The sequence below is a fragment of the Thamnophis sirtalis genome, unplaced genomic scaffold (assembly GCF_051295495.1).
Source record: "Thamnophis sirtalis isolate CommonGarterSnake01/CBP01778 unplaced genomic scaffold, rThaSir2_p1.2 scaffold_4, whole genome shotgun sequence".
Lineage (NCBI taxonomy): Eukaryota > Metazoa > Chordata > Lepidosauria > Squamata > Natricidae > Thamnophis > Thamnophis sirtalis.
Genome location: NW_028261384.1, coordinates 8,218,767 through 8,236,255, shown reverse-complemented (window position 1 = coordinate 8,236,255; position 17,489 = coordinate 8,218,767). Strand labels below are relative to the sequence as shown.

At 41.3% G+C, this 17,489-nt stretch overlaps 1 protein-coding gene across 7 annotated transcripts in view; it reads right to left on the bottom strand.

Annotated features, from left to right (window-relative positions):
• The window catches only part of LOC106545622 (sodium channel protein type 5 subunit alpha), a 351,125-nt gene extending 333,875 nt beyond the window's left edge, over positions 1 to 17,250 (bottom strand). For all 7 annotated transcript variants that reach the window (XM_087712437.1, XM_087712436.1, XM_087712435.1 and 4 more), the window contains exon 1: positions 17,074 to 17,250. The gene's annotated coding sequence lies outside the window, so the exon portion shown is untranslated. The remainder of the gene's footprint in view (positions 1 to 17,073) is intronic.
• Between the last annotated feature and the right edge of the window lie 239 nt (positions 17,251 to 17,489).

The following is a 17,489-nucleotide window of genomic DNA, read 5'->3' as shown; positions in this document are numbered from 1 at the left end:
CGTTAGCTCTATTGGAAGAACCTCTCTGTAGAATTCATTCTCTCCCTCGGAATGAATTCATTCTCACTTAAGAGAGTGTCATGGCAGAAGCTGCGATTTAACTTCTAGTCTTGTGCCCAAGTTTGCTCATCTCGCCCCCGCCCCCCCCCCTGTGATTTTCTCCTTTTCCACAAATTTGGAAGTCCTTTATCGGGGTGGGAGTGGGGGGTGGCAGTTGGCTCAAAATCAGGACAAACACATTTCAGAAAAATAAATGGCCTTTCGGTCGATTCCAGAAAATCCAGATGTTTACACTGAGCTTCCTTTTTATAATTTACTCCCTTTTTTTTGTTCTTTCAGGGTGGGTTCTTCTCAAAAGGGCAATGAAAAAGGGTAGGCCTCCTTCGGTAGACTTGGCAACCTATCGAAAATGCATGTGGCGCTATTCTTCTCCCTTTTTATTTATTGGTTTTTAAGTGGAATTTTTTGAACACAACAAAAGTTTAAAAAAATGAAAGGAGGAAATGAAAGAAAAAAGAAAGGAAGGAAAGGAAGAAATGGAGGGAAGGATGGGAGGGAGAGAGAAGGAACAGAGGAGGGAAGGAGGAGGAGAGGAGAGGGGTGGAAAGGAAAATAAGAAAGGAAAGTTGGAGGAAAGGAAAATAGAAGGAAAGGAAATAAAAGGAAAGGAAAATAGGAAAGATAAATAGGAGGAAAGGAAAATAGGAGGAGAGGAAAGGAAAGGAAAATAGAAGGAAAGAAAGGGAAATGAAAAGGGAAATAGGAAAATAAAAGGAAAGGAAAATAGGAGGAAGGGAAAATAAGAGGAGAGGAAAGGAAAGGAAATAAAAGGAAAGGAAAATAGGAAAGGAAAATAAAAGGAAAGGAAAATAGGAGGAAAGAAAAGGAAATGGAAAGGAAAATAGGAAAGGAGAATAGGAGGAGAGGAAATGGCCTTTCTTCTATCACATACATATCATCTTACATTTTCCCCTACCACTTTAAGTCTTTTTGATCCCCAAATAAAATAAAATAAAAATCATGAATTTAGTCATTTCTTCTTTCCATATAAAGTCCATAAAAGTCCTTGTAACTGCAACAAGATTACCGGCGTATGCACAATGGAAGAAGAGTAAAAAAAAACCTCAGCAGAAGGAGACTTTGTGAAAATGTCAGAACTGGCAGAATTGCCAAACTGGCCTGTTTGGTTAGAGACAAAACAAGAAGTACTTTTATTTTATTTTTAATCTGAAACCTTTCATGGTTTCTTTTTGCTGAAAGAAGGAAAAGGGGAACCGATTGTTTATGGATCTCGAAGATGAAGGAAACTAAACGAGGATGTGAAGGGCTTTGTAAAATATTTAAGACAGAGAAATGAAAATAAGAATGCAACTGTTGAACCCATGTCAATATTTCTATATTTCTTAACTTTTCTTTTTCTTTCCTTGCCCTTTCCTGGTTTTCTTTCCCTTTTTTTAATTTGTCTTTTACTACATGAAAATTCTTAATAAAGCTAAATAAAGTTCAGATAAGGTTTCCAGCCTTTACAAAACAAAAAAAAAACCCTCTCTTTTCCTCTGACCTGGCATTATTATTCTCTACCCAGAAGGAGCTGCTTGGACTTTGCAATTTTTTCTCCCGCGGGCAGATTTGGGGGAGCTGCAACTCACATAACAGCTTCCAACAATGCAAGCCTTGCTCTTAATTCCAAATGTTGTCAGCCAGTGAGCCGTGTCGGCATTTTCCAATGACGAATAACGCACCTGAAGAGATCCGTCTGATTTATACATTCTTTCAGGGCCCCTTAATAGTGGTTTACTGGGACTGATTAGGCAAAAGCAGGAAAAAGGAGTTTTTGCACAACAAAAACGAAAGTCTGTCCTGGATTTTACTGGGTTGATGCCTCAGCACCGTAGTTACACCTGAGCAAGCAGGTGAGGCCAACATCTTCCAAATGGGACTACTCGAAAACCAGTGATTCAATTTCCCAAAGAATGGAGGGCGGGAGAAAGGGTTATTTATTCATTATTTATATCCTGCCTTTGACTATTTTGATTAACAACTTAAAACTGCGAACATATCTAGTACTCCTTCCTCCTATTGTTTTTTCTCCAAAACAACAATCCAGTGAGGTGAGTTGGGCTGAGAAACAGAGTGATTGGCCCAAAGTCACCCAGCTGGCTTTTACATTTAAGGTGGGACTAGAACTCACCATTTCCCAGTGATAGGCTCCAAATCACTCAATTGGCTTTGATGCCTAAGGCAGGATTAGAACTCACCATCTCCTGGTGATTGGCCCGAAGTCACCCAGGCGGCTCTCATGCCAAAGGCAAGACTAGAACTCATGGTCTCCTGGTTTCTAGCCTGGTGCCTTAACCACTAGACCAAACTGTCTGTTTAGTTTTATAGTTTTTGGTGTTATACATTGTTTGAATGTTTAACTAGCATGTATATTTTTAAAAAAATACTTCAATAAATTTAATTTATAGAAACATACATTTGAGCCACCAAGAGTTATTTATGAGCAGTTACATGAACATTTTACATAAAATAGATGGGGGGGGGGGAGAGAGATGATAGGTAAGTAGATGATAGATAGATAGATAGATAGATAGATAGATAGATAGATAGATAGATAGATAGATAGATAGATAGATAGATAGATAGATAATTAGTTAGTTACGGATGGATGGAGAGGAGGGGGAGGGAGAGAGAGAGACATGACAGGTAAGTAGATGATAGATAGATGATAGATGATAGATAGATAGATAGATAGATAGATAGATAGATAGATAGATAGATAGATAGATAGATACAGATCGGTGGAGAGGAGGGGGAAGGAGAGAGAAACATGACAGGTAAGTAGATGATAGACAGACAGACAGACAGACAGACAGACAGACAGACAGACAGACAGACAGACAGACAGACAGATAGATAGATAGATAGATAGATAGATATAGATGGATGATGGATGGAGAGGAGGGGGAGGGGGAGATAGATAGATAGATAGATAGATAGATAGATAGATAGATAGATAGATAGATAGATAGATAGATAGATAGATAGATAGATACGGATTGATGGAGAGGAGGGGGAGGGAGAGAGAGACATGACAGGTAAGTAGATGATAGATAGATAGATAGATAGATAGATAGATAGATAGATAGATAGATAGATAGATAGATAGATAGATAGATAGATATGGATGGAGAGGCGGGGGAGAGAGAGATGACAGGTAAATAGATGATTGATAGAGGTAGGTAGGTAGGTAGGTAGGTAGATAAGAGAGACAGACAGACAGACAGACAGACATATCTGCCTTTTTGTTATACTACTTCAACACCAAACTATCCCAGAGCTTCAATGCCTTCAGTTGTGACAATGTAGCCCATCAGGATCACAATGACAACTGAGTGATCTTCGAATGGTGATGATGGGATTCCCAGCGCTGAGCCCCTTCTGGGCTGCAATTAGTGGACTTCTAATTTTATGCTTCTCTTTTGTTTTTTTGTTTTTTTCCCATAAAGCAACTCTCAGCAGCAAAAGATCAAAGCAGTTTTCCCACTTTTCCGTTTGCCAGCAACCCTCCTTTCGCCCAAAGAAACGATCCAATACGGCTACTTATTTATTTGCAATGTACTTACCATTCAGCAGCCAAGTATTTTCCGGACACTGCAGTCCAAGGGGTTGTGTGAAGAGGAATCCTTTTGCTTTGGCACTCCATCCTTGTTATATGGCAATTCCAACCCACTCCACAGAGTGGGGAGAAGGAAGCAGATGTTCCCAGTGCAATAAACGTAATTCATGCAAGTGAGCCAAACTCCATATGCTCCATGGGAAAGCAGCTCAGCAAGTGAAAAACATCCCTAACTACCGTACACACCCACACACAAGGAAGCCAATGACTGTAAACTTAGAAGTGTTGGGCTCCACATATTAAGACTGTTTGGTGATTCACTTCAAAGTTTTCTGCATTGAATCTAAACGTTTTCCCCAACTGATTCTGAATCCAGATTGTCATTTCTGTTCACAGATCCTTCCCCCCCACTGCCCCAACCAAATGGTTCAGCACCATTTTCCAAACCAAACTGAAAAGTTGGCCCAGATGTTGCATCAGCCACGAGAAAGGCTACACACACACGCACACACACACACACACACACACACCTGCCTGCACCAAAAAAAAACCATTACAGGTTCATCTCAACTGACCACAATTCACTTAGTGACCATTCAAAGTGACAACAGCACTGAAAAAAGTGACTTGCGACCAATTTTTCACAACTGTTGCAAGCATCCCCATGGTCGTGTGATCAGAACTCAGACCCTTGGCAACGGTCTCATACTTATGACGGTTGCCGTGTCCCTGGGTCATGGGATCCCCTTTTGTGACCTTCTGACAAGCAAAGTCGACAAGGAAGCCACTAAACAATGGTGTTACTAACCCAACAACCGCAGATGTTCCCTTCACAAAGCGAAGGCAAGAAAGAACATACAATGGGGCAGCTTAGCAACTGCCTCGCTTAGCAACAGAAATGCTGAGCTCAGTCGTGGTCACAAATCGAGGACTACCTGTGATTTCTTACACTTTCTTGGCTAATACGGTGGCAGGGAGATACGGCAGGGCATTCTGGGCCGTTTAAACGTGTAAAAAGGAAAACAGAAAAATAATAATAACAAATAGCTTAGTCCACGAAGCAGACACCTAGCACAGAACATAATCATCCTTTGCGGGAAACACGGGAGACAGCTCAGCAACAGATTCTGGAAAGCGGCTGCCAAAAAGAAAAAAAGAAATGGAAGAGATGCTACCAAGAAATCCCAGCCTCTCTGATAACCGACGGCTGGGATGCCTCCACGCTTCGAAAATTAGTTCCGATACAGAAAAGTTGTCCCCGGGGAGCCAAGCACATGCTGACGGGTGTCAAGGGTGTGTGTGGGGGCAAGCCATAATTTTCTTTAAGCAGCTGACCGTATAAAGGCTCTGGAGCAATGGCCATGCAGTGCTGCGTTTAGAGGAGGTTTAAAAAAAAACTGGTATTCGCTAAAGTCAAGCTGCAAAAGGAGCAACCCCTGAGCTTCTTCCAAATCTCCAGTAAGTTTGTTAGGTCTATTTAGAATAGAATAGAATAGAATAGAATAGAATAGAATAGAATAGAATAGAATAGAATAGAATAGAATAAACAGAGTTGGAAGAGACCTTGGAGGTCTTCTAGTCCAACCCCCTGCCTAGGCAGGAAACCCTAGACCGTTCCAGACAAATGGCTATCCAGCATCTTCTTAAAGACTTCCAGTGTTGGAGCATTCACAACTTCTGGAGGCAAATTCTGTTCCACTGATTAATTGTTCTCACTGTCAGGAACAATTTATTTAATGGCTTTTCGATGTTACTAAAGGAGAACGTTAATAAGGAAGGCCCCAGAAGTATTCAGAATATAAGATACAGATTAATAGAGCTCAGAGGGACCCTAGAGATCTTCTAGTCCAGCCCACTAATTGAGCAAGACACTGCATCACTGACAACTCAACCTTTTCTTCACCATGGACCCCACACACTTTGCATAACTTTCATGACCACAGACAACTCCCCCCCCCCAAGATTTTAAGATTTAAATCATAACATTTCTTCAAGGCTTCACGGACCCCCTGTGACAACCTCATGCCCACCCCAGGGGTCCACACACCATAGGTTGAGAACCACTTCACTACACCATTTCAGATAAGTGGTTCTTATTCTTTATGTTGGTTTTTAAATTTATTTTTAGGGAGTGAAGAAAATATAACAACATAGGCAACCGCTGTGTTCAGAAACAATTCCACAACATAGGTAGCCCGAGTTGCTAGGATGGTTACCAGTCACCTCAAAGGGTTAAAATGGTGCCTGGGAGCACGGTCACCATGTTTTTGGACCATGCCCATCACACCACAGCCATTTTGTGAGAGCGCCCACAACAGAAGCCCAGATATGTCCTCTCAAAGAAGTAAACAAGTCCGGCTCCTCCTTGTGGAGAGTCTAGAAAATTCTTCTTGGGGGTCTGTGGGATGTGAGGTAATCTTAAATTTATGAGATAGTGAGCCACTCTGGATAGCGAGATGGGCAGCAAATAAATTTGAAAATTAAAATAATAAAGTAAAAAGTAAAGTTAACGGAACAGAATTAAAACAAAACAAAACAAAACAAAATAAATAATAATATAAAATAAATAATGTAAAATAATATAAAATAATATAAAATAATATAAAATAATATAAAATAATATAAAATAATATAAAATAATATAAAATAATATAAAATAATATAAAATAATATAAAATAATATAAAATAAATAATAATAAATAATAATAAATAATAATATAAAATAATATAAAATAGGGCTGCAAAAATCCAGAGTTCACTAGAGGGCAGCTGAGAGATACGGGAAACTATTTGGCTGCCACCTAGTGGCCATCAAGTTTTTTTCAACCCAGATTAGACTTTATATTCCCAAACTATGTTTCTTTATTCTATTAAGAAATAAAGACCTAATGGACATAAAATGCCTTCTGTGGTTTAATTTCAGTTTAGTTGCTTTCTAACCCTAGACTGTCCTCCCTGCTCGACAACTGAATCAGATTGACTGTAGTTGAGTCAATAAACCAAGGTTAAACTAAAGTTAAGTGATACATGAGTTCAGCCAATAAGCTTCTAGATAGGTTCCAACCTCTTCATTCCATTCTTCGTTGGCCCCCGTTTTCTGCAAAAGTCAATCATTACGCAACATCACAAAACTCTGTGGTAAATATATATTCTTTCAGGGTTTTCCCCTTAACCCTAAAAAGATGGTTTGTATCTTTGCGTGTGCATATCGATTACCCTTTTATCCATCCTGCCATCCACAGAAGAAGCAAAAAATATCAAGATGGAATCCTCATGTTTAAAATCCCAACCCCTTTTTACAGCAATTCTGCATGCAACACATATATATAATTAATTATATAATAATTAAATTCATTTAAATGCAGTCACAACTGCCAACTTTTTATTGCCCTTGTGAACACAAAAGAAGAGGGGATCCACCTATTCTCCAAAGCACCTGAGGGCAGGATAAGAAGCAATGGATAGAAACTAATTGAGGAGAGAAGCTATCTGGAACTAATGGGAATTTCCTGATATCGAGAATAATTAACTCAGTGAAACAACTTGCCTCCAGAAGTTAATGCTCCATCGCTGGAGGAATTTAAAGAAGAGATCTGTCTGGAGTGGTATAGGGTTTCCTACTTGAGAAGGGGGTTGGGCTAGAAGACCTCTGAGGTCCCTTCCAACACTGTCATTCTGTTATTCTGAATATCCTTACTTCTATTCTTCTAATTCCAATTCCATGAGTTTTTTTTCCCAATTAAAATTCAACAGAAAATTAAAAGCCATTGATTCTGGAACATCCTTGGACAGGGAACTTATATTCTTATCAGCACAATTTCCCCCTCCTTCTGAACTACTAACATTAGTTCCTGTGAAGGAATCAACATATTCATCCAGTAACAGCAGGAAATTCGATATTACCTGATTTCTATTCTGTTTAAAAGCTGTCACTCAACAAGACAAGCGAAGAAAAAGACCTCTGAATTAAAGTCTGGTTTTTAAACATATCATCTACACACATGGCCACTGGCAGAGTTGGAGCAAAATCAGGACTTTCACTATTTCAAAGTGACATTTCAATGGAAATGTCTCTGGTTCCTTTCTTGCACCCTCTTCTCCACACCCATCATACCCTGCAGGCTTCAGGGTCCATCATGAAAATTAATGTATCTCACCTGTCAGTCTAACTCCAGCTGGTTTTCTCCAGAAAATTTCTCCAGGGAATGCCAATGAAAGAACAGAGTGGAAAACTATATTCAGTTTGGGATCTATCAATTGGTGTGAGCTGCAAGGCACATGGAGTTCATATATGTTATGATGTAGGTTTGGTTAGTTTTGGCCTGATGTGTTGTGTGAAACACAGCTGCTGGAATGTGTAATCTTTGTTCATGATGGTTTCACAAAGCCTATCTCAACTTTGGAGCACTCTGGATGTTTTGACTTCAAGTCCCAGGATTCTTAGCAGTGGATATGCTGGTTAAGGAATTCTGGGAAATTCTACACAGAATAACAAGGTGGGAAGGGACCTTGGAGATCTTCTAGACCAACATCCCTGCTCAAGCAGGAGGCCCCATACCATTCTAAACTAATGGCTGTCCAGTTTCTTCTTGAACACCTCCAGTGATGGAGCACACAACTTCTGGAGGTAAGTCTTTCTATTAATTAAATTGTTTTCACTGTCAGGAAATTTCTCCTTTGTTCTATGTTGCTTCTGTCCTTGATGGGTTTCCACCCATCACTTCTTGTCCTGCCTTTGGGCTCTTTGGAGAATAGGTTGACCCCCTCTTCTTTGCGGCAGCCCCTCAAATATTGGAAGACTGCTATCATGTCTCCCTTATCCTTCTCATATCTTTTCCCTGCAACTGTTCTTCCTATATTTTAGCCACCGGTGCCCTAAATCATCTTTGCTGCTCTTCTCTGAACTTTTCCTAGAATCAACATTTTTCAATAAAAGATGCACCAGTAGAAGACACCTGTTCCATAAGGCCAAATGTAAGTTCAGCCTATTATGGTTTCTAGCATATGCATATATATTTTTGTAAGAAGTTTTTTTATTTTTCCTTTCAAATTCATTCTTAGATATACATTCTTATAATTGTTACTTAACATATGTCAATTCATATAATTTTTCTGCCTGTATATTCACATTTTGATATTTTCTTATTTCCCCTCCCCCTACATTAATCACGTGTCGTCTGAGATACTTATTTCATGTTTTGTTCCTTTTTCTTTCTATTGATATCTTTTTTCAAACCATTCATAAAATCGCCCCCATGTCCTATAGTACACTGATTTCCCCTTGTCCTTTATTCTCAATGTCAACCTATTCATTTCTGCAGTCTAATATCTTCTTATTACCTCCCCTTCCAATGGGGTTTTGTCTGCTTTCCAGTTTTGTGCAAATACAATTCTAGCTACTGCTCTTATTTGTACAATCAAATATGAATCTTCTTTACTGTATTTCTCTGGTAGAATACCCAATTAAAACATCTCTGGCTTAAACTCCGTGGGTTGCATATGCATGTTTAAGGTATGTGTTAATCAAGACATGTCATGATAACAAACCTACTGTAGATTTATTCCCAGAAAAAAAAAATTCTCATTCAGCCATCCACTAGGTGGCCAGAACAAATGGCCACCTAGTGGATGGCTGATGAAGATAATGAAGCTAACATGGTTTTGGCTGAGTCACTGCCTGTCATTCTAGCCTACCTAACCAGATTGCTGTGAAAGTAATGTGGGATGTGTCTTTCTGAATTTGTTAGTGTTTTAGTAGTATTTCCCTTCTATGAGCTATTGCAAAGAATAATGCAAAATATGGAATTGCAATGTTGTATTGTGAAACCCTAGAAAAGCTCAGTTCTAGACTACCAAATCTAGGCTCTAGATACGCAGTTAGCCACTAGAGAGCAGCATAGAGACACAGGAAATTCATACTCTTTTCAGCCATCTAGTGGTCACTTTATTTATTTTACTTATTTATTATATATTTTTTTGAAAAGACGCACCAGTAGAAAACACCTGTTCCAGAATGGAGAATGTGAGTTCAGCCAATTATGGTTTCTAGCCTATGCATGTTTAAGGTGTATGTTAATCCAGCCATGTCATGATAACAAACCTACTATAGGTTTATTCCCAGAAAAGAAGTCTCATTCAGTCATCCACTAGGTGGCCAGGAACAAATGGCCATATACATACATACATACATACATACATACATACATACATACATACATACAGAGAGAGAGAGAGAGAGAGAGAGAGAGAGAGAGAGAGAGAGAGAGAGAGAGAGAGAGAGAGAGAGCTTACAACATTTAAAAATCCATCATAAAAACCTAACCCCATGCCTAATGCAACCACAGAATTTTGGAAAAGCAACAGACGGGGAGCCAACCATATCTCAGGGGGATGACATTCCACGAAGAAGGGGGCCACCATTGAGAAGACCCCTTTTTGTGGCCCCCATCCCTAATCTACAGGACCGGTAACAAGCCCTTCCTTTTCATCCTGGTGGGTTGAGTGGGTATAATAGGGGAGAGGCAGTCCTTCAAATAGCCTGGCCCCAAGCCATGGAGGGGGTGGGGCTTTAAGGGTGATAAGCAGCTCCTTGAATTGCACCCAGAAAAAGTTGAGACTTGGATATCTATAGCCAAGATCTGATGCACCTACCTGACTGTTACTTTCAGCTTCTGTATGGCTTCATATTTAAGTGAACTGTTGCAGCCACAACTTGTGACTATTCACAAGTTCTGGCTGCAACAGTTCACTTAAATATGAAGCCATACAGAAGCTGAAAGTAACACAACCATTCATTTAGTGGCTATTCAAAGTTATAACAGCACTGAAAAAAGTGACTTATGACTGGTTTTCAAACCTATGACTGTTGCAGCATCCCCATGATCAAAATTCAAAAATTTGGCAAAAGGCATGTACTTAGGATGGTTGCAGTGTCCCAGGGAGGTCTTGTGACCACTTTCCCAGCCAGCTTTGGACAAGCAAAGTCAACGTGGGAATCTGGGTTTGCCTAATGACCGTGTGATTCACATGACAACTTGTACTAATTTGCTTAACAAATGTGGCAAAAAGAGATCATTAAATGGGACACTACAACTGCCTTGCTTAGCAGTGGAAATTTGGGGGGTTGGTTGCGGTCATAAGCCTTATGAAATTGCCACGTAAGAATGAGTACAGGTGCTCATAATTATAACTTGCCCCTTTTCCTTTTCATAAAACTTCTCCTGAATAACTCCCCCCCTCCCTGTTGCACAACACCGGTAAAAAGGGGTGGGACTTTTTACATGTTGATCATGTTTCTGTGATGACTTTTCTGCATAGACACTCCCACTATATAGAGCCGAATCACAAAAAACCATCCTCATTTTTAGCCCAAATCAGCTATTCTGTGAATCCAGCCTCTTCGGAGGAGGAGGAGGAGGAGGAGGAAGCTTACAGGATCTATATCTATATTGCCCACCTGTGGGTTTTTCCCTGTGGTTCTGCCAGGGAGACTGGATGAGGCTGGTCTTGGGCTCAGTTGCACCCAGCAAGAGTGTGAATGCAGAGTTTGAACCCAGTTCTCTCTGGATGATGAAATGTCTCAGTCTCTCCCATCTGGCTTTGAAATCTGGCTTCTCAAAAAACAACCCTTCTGATGGAATAGCAAAACATATTTAGATTCCTCTACTTACTACTGCTATTATTATGTTTTATTAAAAGGTTCTTTTCCACCCCTGAATTCTACTCCTAAATCAGTCCTTGAGGACTATACCCTTTTCCCATTCTTTGCTTGGAAATAAACAAATATATATTTTCAATTTTTTTTTTCATACCATAGTTTTACACACATCCCCCCCACACCAATTAATACTATTTCAGGAAATATTAGTTATGTGGGCTGAAAAATAAAAAAAATGTGCTTTATTGCAGACAAAAATTATTTCATGCATGAAGCAAAAGATGCCAGAAAATCAAAAGTTTTGCGAAAGTTACGACAGATGTTTCCCTCATTTCATTTTCTGCACAATTATTGTTTATACTGGAATCTCTTACATACTTTATTCAGCAGCTAAATGGATTTCTAACACACAAACACATTAAACACACGAACATGTCAACATTTTTGTTCATGTCCAAAGTTTGGGCACAGAGCCAGATCTGGAGAGAGTTCGACTGTGTAGATATGAGAAAATTAAAAATACTAACAAGAATAATGAGCACATGAAATATTCAGAGGCTTCCTCAATGTACATTACATTATGTTAAATTATAAAAACATACATAACCTGCGGCTGAAAACTGATTTTTGAGTAATGCAAACATTATGCTTAGCATGTGTACAGATTAGGAAACAGGATCCATTCTATATCCAAAAACTGAACTTAAGCAATATAAAGTTTTCAGGCAAACTGAATGATTAAAGCTGTTAACCAAGAGCAAACCATTCTGTGGTAGAAATTGTCATAAAGAACAATAATTTGCATGAGAAGTAATTTGCATGAGGAAACCAGATAAGGGGTTAAAGTCTCCTATTTAAATATATGAATAAATTCACAAGAAAGCAAAAACAGTAGCCCTCTGACTCGGTTCCTGAATTCCAGTTTGCTCAGACCCAGCATCCTATTATTCAGTTTACTGGCATTCTCCAGACTGGGAGAATCTGGAGGGATAGCAATTCCCATAATCCCCAGCCAGTATCATCTTTGCTGCCTTCTGCTCTATTTGAAGGATCCCAACCAAGGCTGATCTCTTCAGCATAAGGCTGTTGATCTAACCTAAGCATCAGATTTTGGGCTGGGGGGTGGGTGGGTGTTTGCATCTTCAGCATTCCCATAATTTTAAAGCTGGTTTTCACAAGGAAGGGATATCTAAAGCATTTTGCTGAAGAACCCTCGTCTGAAGTCTGCTGTGTTCCCTGGCTTTGAGACACTTTCAGGGATCCACTCAGTTTGTGATGCTGGGAGAGTTTAACAGAATAACAAAAGAGTTGGAAGAAACTTTGGAGATCTTCTTCCAGTTCAACCCATTTACCATTTGGAACAAATAGCTGTTCCGTCTCTTCTGGAAAACCACCCACAACTTCTAGAGGCAAGCTCTTCCACTGGTTAATTGTTCTCACCGATAAGAAAAGTCTCCTTAGTTCTAGGTTGCTTGTCTCCTTGATAGGTTTCCATCTGTTATTTCTTCTCCTGCCCTCGGGGCTTTGCAGAATAGGTTGATCTCCCTCTTCTCTCTGACAGCCCCTCAGATATTAGAATACCAGTATCAAGTCACCCCTGGCCCTTCTCTTTGTTAGATTAGACACATTCAGTTCCTGCAATTGTTCATTATACATTTTATCTTCCAGCCCCCTAATCATCTTCTTTGCTCTTCTCTGCACTTTTTCTAGAGTCTCAAGATTTTTAATTTTTGTATTGTGGTAGGGTCTTAACAGTTTGCATCCTCAAACATATGGAATGTGCAGATTCTAAGTAGTTTATCCAGTTATGCAATTTTCAAGAAATCATGAGCAAATATAATGGCTGTTATACCATAGATATCAGTATTGCTGTATTGCTCAGAGTAGGTTTCACCAACCTACATCTCAGCCACATCTTCAATATCAGCAGAAAACTTGCACTTCTTATTTTAGGAGCACCCCATAATGCCATGAAAATTGGTCCTTTTTCAACCCTTAAAATGCATTCTTTCCCCAAGAAGTTAATTCACACATTCAGTAACCAATTTAGGGAGAAACAGCTTTTACATATTTGTATCACAGGAAATGAGGGGACATGGGGAATTTTTCATAGCCCTTACAGATATAAATGCTGTATTGAAAATGTATAAGCAAATCCACAAGGATAAGCCATGGTTGGGGCTGGGTGCCAGCCACCATTAAACAATCATGAGTTCACTTAAAATTTCTCCATCACTTAAATATTCTCAGCTTTGCAAAGTGCATAAAAAGCTATTAGCCTAGAAGGATTGTTACTAATCTGCCTGGTTATATATTCCCCATTAGCCAGCGATAGTATAAAAAACAGGGAGTAGCAGATGTCTTTCTACAGACAGACCTTAACACTAATTCTATGGAGATCTGGGTTCAGTTCCTACCTCAGTCTCGGAGTTTTCAGGGCAATCTTGAGCCAAACAGCAATTTTCCTTATCCCCTCAACAAGAAATAAAAATAGGCAAAGTTATTGGGTTTATACTATATTGAGCAGCTGGAATAAAAATAGGATCATCTAAGTCAAATAAACCATAATAAAGATGCTTTGTTCCTTTTTACTGCTGTTGGACTCTTCTGAAACGGGGATGAAAAATAAGGAGAAAATTAGTTGCCAATAACTACCCATCCTCCATGCACATTTAATAAGTGTATACGGTTACTTTTTCTAGCGTGTATCCCCTCTGTCCTCATTTTATCATCCCAACCATCCTGTGAAGTACATTAATCGTGCATAATTGGCCCAGTGAAGTTTATAGCCTGCATGGGAATTTAATCTCATGTTCCTGTCTGACCGACTAATCATTACATTGCCCTGGGAAGGGGGGGGGGATACATGCTGAAGGCAGAGTCATATTCTCACAGTGCCGGCTCTGTCCCTTTTGCGTATGCGTTTTGATAACAATCGGACACTCAAAAATAGTGGAGTTTGTATTGTGACAACTTGATACAGCTTTTGTCAACCTGATAAAAGCTATCGATCTTGAGGATGTCACTGATTAGTATCCTTTCCAGGTTTGTGGCTCCGAACAGCATAACAAACATGCAAACATGTACAAGGAAGCACCATCAATGGCTGGGACAGTTTTTAATTCTTTCTTGGGTGGCCCCAAGTGTTTTGCTCAAGGTAAAAGGCATCATATTTGCTAACCATTTGCTAAACATAAAAAGAAAAAATGGGGAATGGGGAAAGTGAGAGAGGGAAAGAAAATAGTTTCCTTGTAAAAATGCACATGCAATGGTCTCTTAGATGTCATGTGAGTTAATATCATTCCTCGCATTAACGCTGACCTGCCAGGTTGAACCAATTCAGGCTCTTCATGCTGAAATCTTTTCATGCGCAGCTCTAAAAATATCTCAACTCCTACCCAGGCCAGTATTTCGGTGAGTAATAAAAAAAAAAAAAACTGGACGTCTAAATAAACAGGATGGGATGCAAACAGGGTTAGAAAAGGAGAAAGGGGAAGAACAAGAAATAATAACAGTTTCTCCAGGATTGGGGTGCAAAAAGTACAGCCAAGATCCAGATTTTGGATCAGTCAAAATAAATGGTGTAATTGGGTGGGAATTTGGAGAGACATTGGGGAGTTTTTACTCTCAAAATGGAGGCTTTAAAACCTATAGCAGATTAGAGGGCTCATTCCAACTCTTGAGGCTCCTTCCCCAGACATTCCTGGCTTAACCCAATTTGGGATATGGCCTGGAAAATGCCACATAGTCCTGGAACCTCTGGTTCCCAATGAGCCAGGACTTTCCTTTCCTCATTTGCTTTGCAAAGGATCTCCAGACCAAGTTTTTTTCCTCTCACCCAGCACAACCTGGAGGTGCTTTTTGCTTCAACTCCCCCAGGAATTAAGAAATAAATTCTTAGTTCTGCAACACCAACCCAGGAGCATTGATACTTTTGTTCTACTACCTGATTCCTCCACACCTGGATTGGCCTTTGAGCTATTTACATGTGTGTTTGGTTTTTTTTTTTTTTTTGAATGGATGCCTTTTATCCTGCCTTTATAAGTAACTCAAAGGGGTGGACTCCTTTTTCTCCTGTTTCCCCTCAAAAAATAACCATGTGAGGTGGGTTAGGTGACTGGCAGTGGTTGTCCTATATAAGGAAGGACTGGAGCTCACCATCTCCTGGGGATTGGTTCAAAGTCCCCCCCAGCCGGCTTTTCTGTCTAAGGCAGGACTAGAACTAACAGTCTCTAAGCCAGCACTTTTCCCTACCAAACCAAACTGGCTTTGGACTGTAGCTCCATCTTTATCCAGGCCCAAAACACGGGTCAGTTTTTACGTGTTCAGAAATATTTGCCTTCTCTCTCCGCACCTCCTTTCCCCCCTTCTCGCCCGTACTTTCACTGCCAGCCGGGCCAGTTTAGGACGGAGTGAGGCATAGAGTGAGATATTTCTCTCCTCTCCTCTCCCTCTCTCCCTCCCTCCCTCTCTCTGTGGCCTCCGAAGAGGCAGAGCGGGAGAGCGGATTTCAGCACCAAGGTCAGCGCTCGGGGTTTTAAAAATAAAAGAATATAAGTGCCAGCGACTCACTCTGCCCGCATCATTCTTGAAATATCGTTGAAACTGGACATGTGCCTGTTGAAGACATTTGTGGGTCTGTTTATTTTTAGTGTTGACAAATCCTCTTTGGATGCTGCAGTGTTTATACCGCTAGAAGCCCTGTCTTTCGGGAGTTACTCATCAATCTTGCAGGGAATAAAACTGGATCCTTCAGCCCCCTTTTTAAAAAAAACTCGACTCGAAGAAAAGGAAAAAAAAAATCAGCGGGCAGGGGAGGAAGGGTTAAAAAAGAAAGTATGAAAAGCTCAGGCCAAAATGCCCTAGATTTCTTCCATTAGACACTTCTGCTCAAATCGTTAGGGGGGGAGGGAGACTCTAAACCTGTTGCTCAGGTTTAACGAAAGGTCAGTTGCCTCTCCTCTAGTTTCCTCGGTTTTCATCGTCAAGAAAATAATATAAAATCGGAACTCTGGTTTGCTTTCATCTCCACGGTTCAACGCACTCCGATAGGCTTACGGTGCGGAAGGGAAAGAGGCTCCTCTATCTACCTTCACCCCAGGATGGTGATTTTTATTTTCATGGTGAATTGTTTTGGAGGAGAGGCAACCTTAACCAGCCCGAATCTTAGGAAGACGCATTGCTCCCTATGGTGGAGCTCTAGATTCCGAGTCTTTAGAAAAGGAGGAATATATGAATTAAACGTCTTTTGTGGAAGCGGCCCAGAAGGCTCAATCCCTAAACCGACGAGGAAGAGGGCAGGTATCATCCAATTTCCCCCCAAAAAAAAGTCGTCGATTGAAACCAATTTAAAATTCTCCTCTTCCCTCTCTTCTCTCATCGCAGGTAGCTTCGCCTTTGGAATCCGCTCGCCCGCCGGTCGAGCGGATTCAAACTTGGCCGTCTTGCCATCCCTAAATTTCCTGTCGGGTTTGGAGACCTGGCGGAGAAGGATCGACAGCGTCCCCTTTTTCCGCAGGTTACTCACGCTTGAACGCTGGTCTTAAATCAGCCCTGAAGGTTTCTTTCCCTCCGGGCAAGTCAGAAAAATTCAGCGGCGCGTTTCCTCCGAAGAGAACCGGCCAGATTAAGAGGCAATAACTTGCCAGCCGCCGGAGCAAACTTTTGAATCAGCCGGGAAGCGACCGGGGAACGCCGCGGCGAAGCCCGCTTCTCGGGTCTTCCCCGCTCTCCAGGAAACAACCCGCTGGCCGTTCCAGGAATGTCTCCTTTCCTGGGAACAAGTCCCGCACTTACCGCTTTTCTCCGACTCCAAGACAGGCGGACTTCCACTGGGCTGGGCGACTTTCGCCAAACCCGGGCCAATAGTTCCACAGCGCGCTAAGCAGTCTGTCGGCTCACTGCCGCGCCTCTGGCCCTCGGCATGCTGGACGGCGGGTTGCCTCCCTGGTGGGATGTCGAGAGACCAACCGGCTGGCCGTCGGACTGTCTGGCTGCTGGTTCGCCGGCTGGGTCCAAAAAGGGAAGAGAGAGGCGGGGATCTCCTCACGCGCCGCCTCTTTCGCGCCGCGCTCTTTCTGCGCCCTGCCCGTCTGCCCGCCCGCCGCCCCCTTCGCAGGGCGCCCCGAGCGCTCCGGCGGCGCTGCAGCTGGGAGGCAGCGGCCCCTGGCGGCCTCTTGCCGCTGGCGCCCTCCCGACCTGTTTCTCTGGCC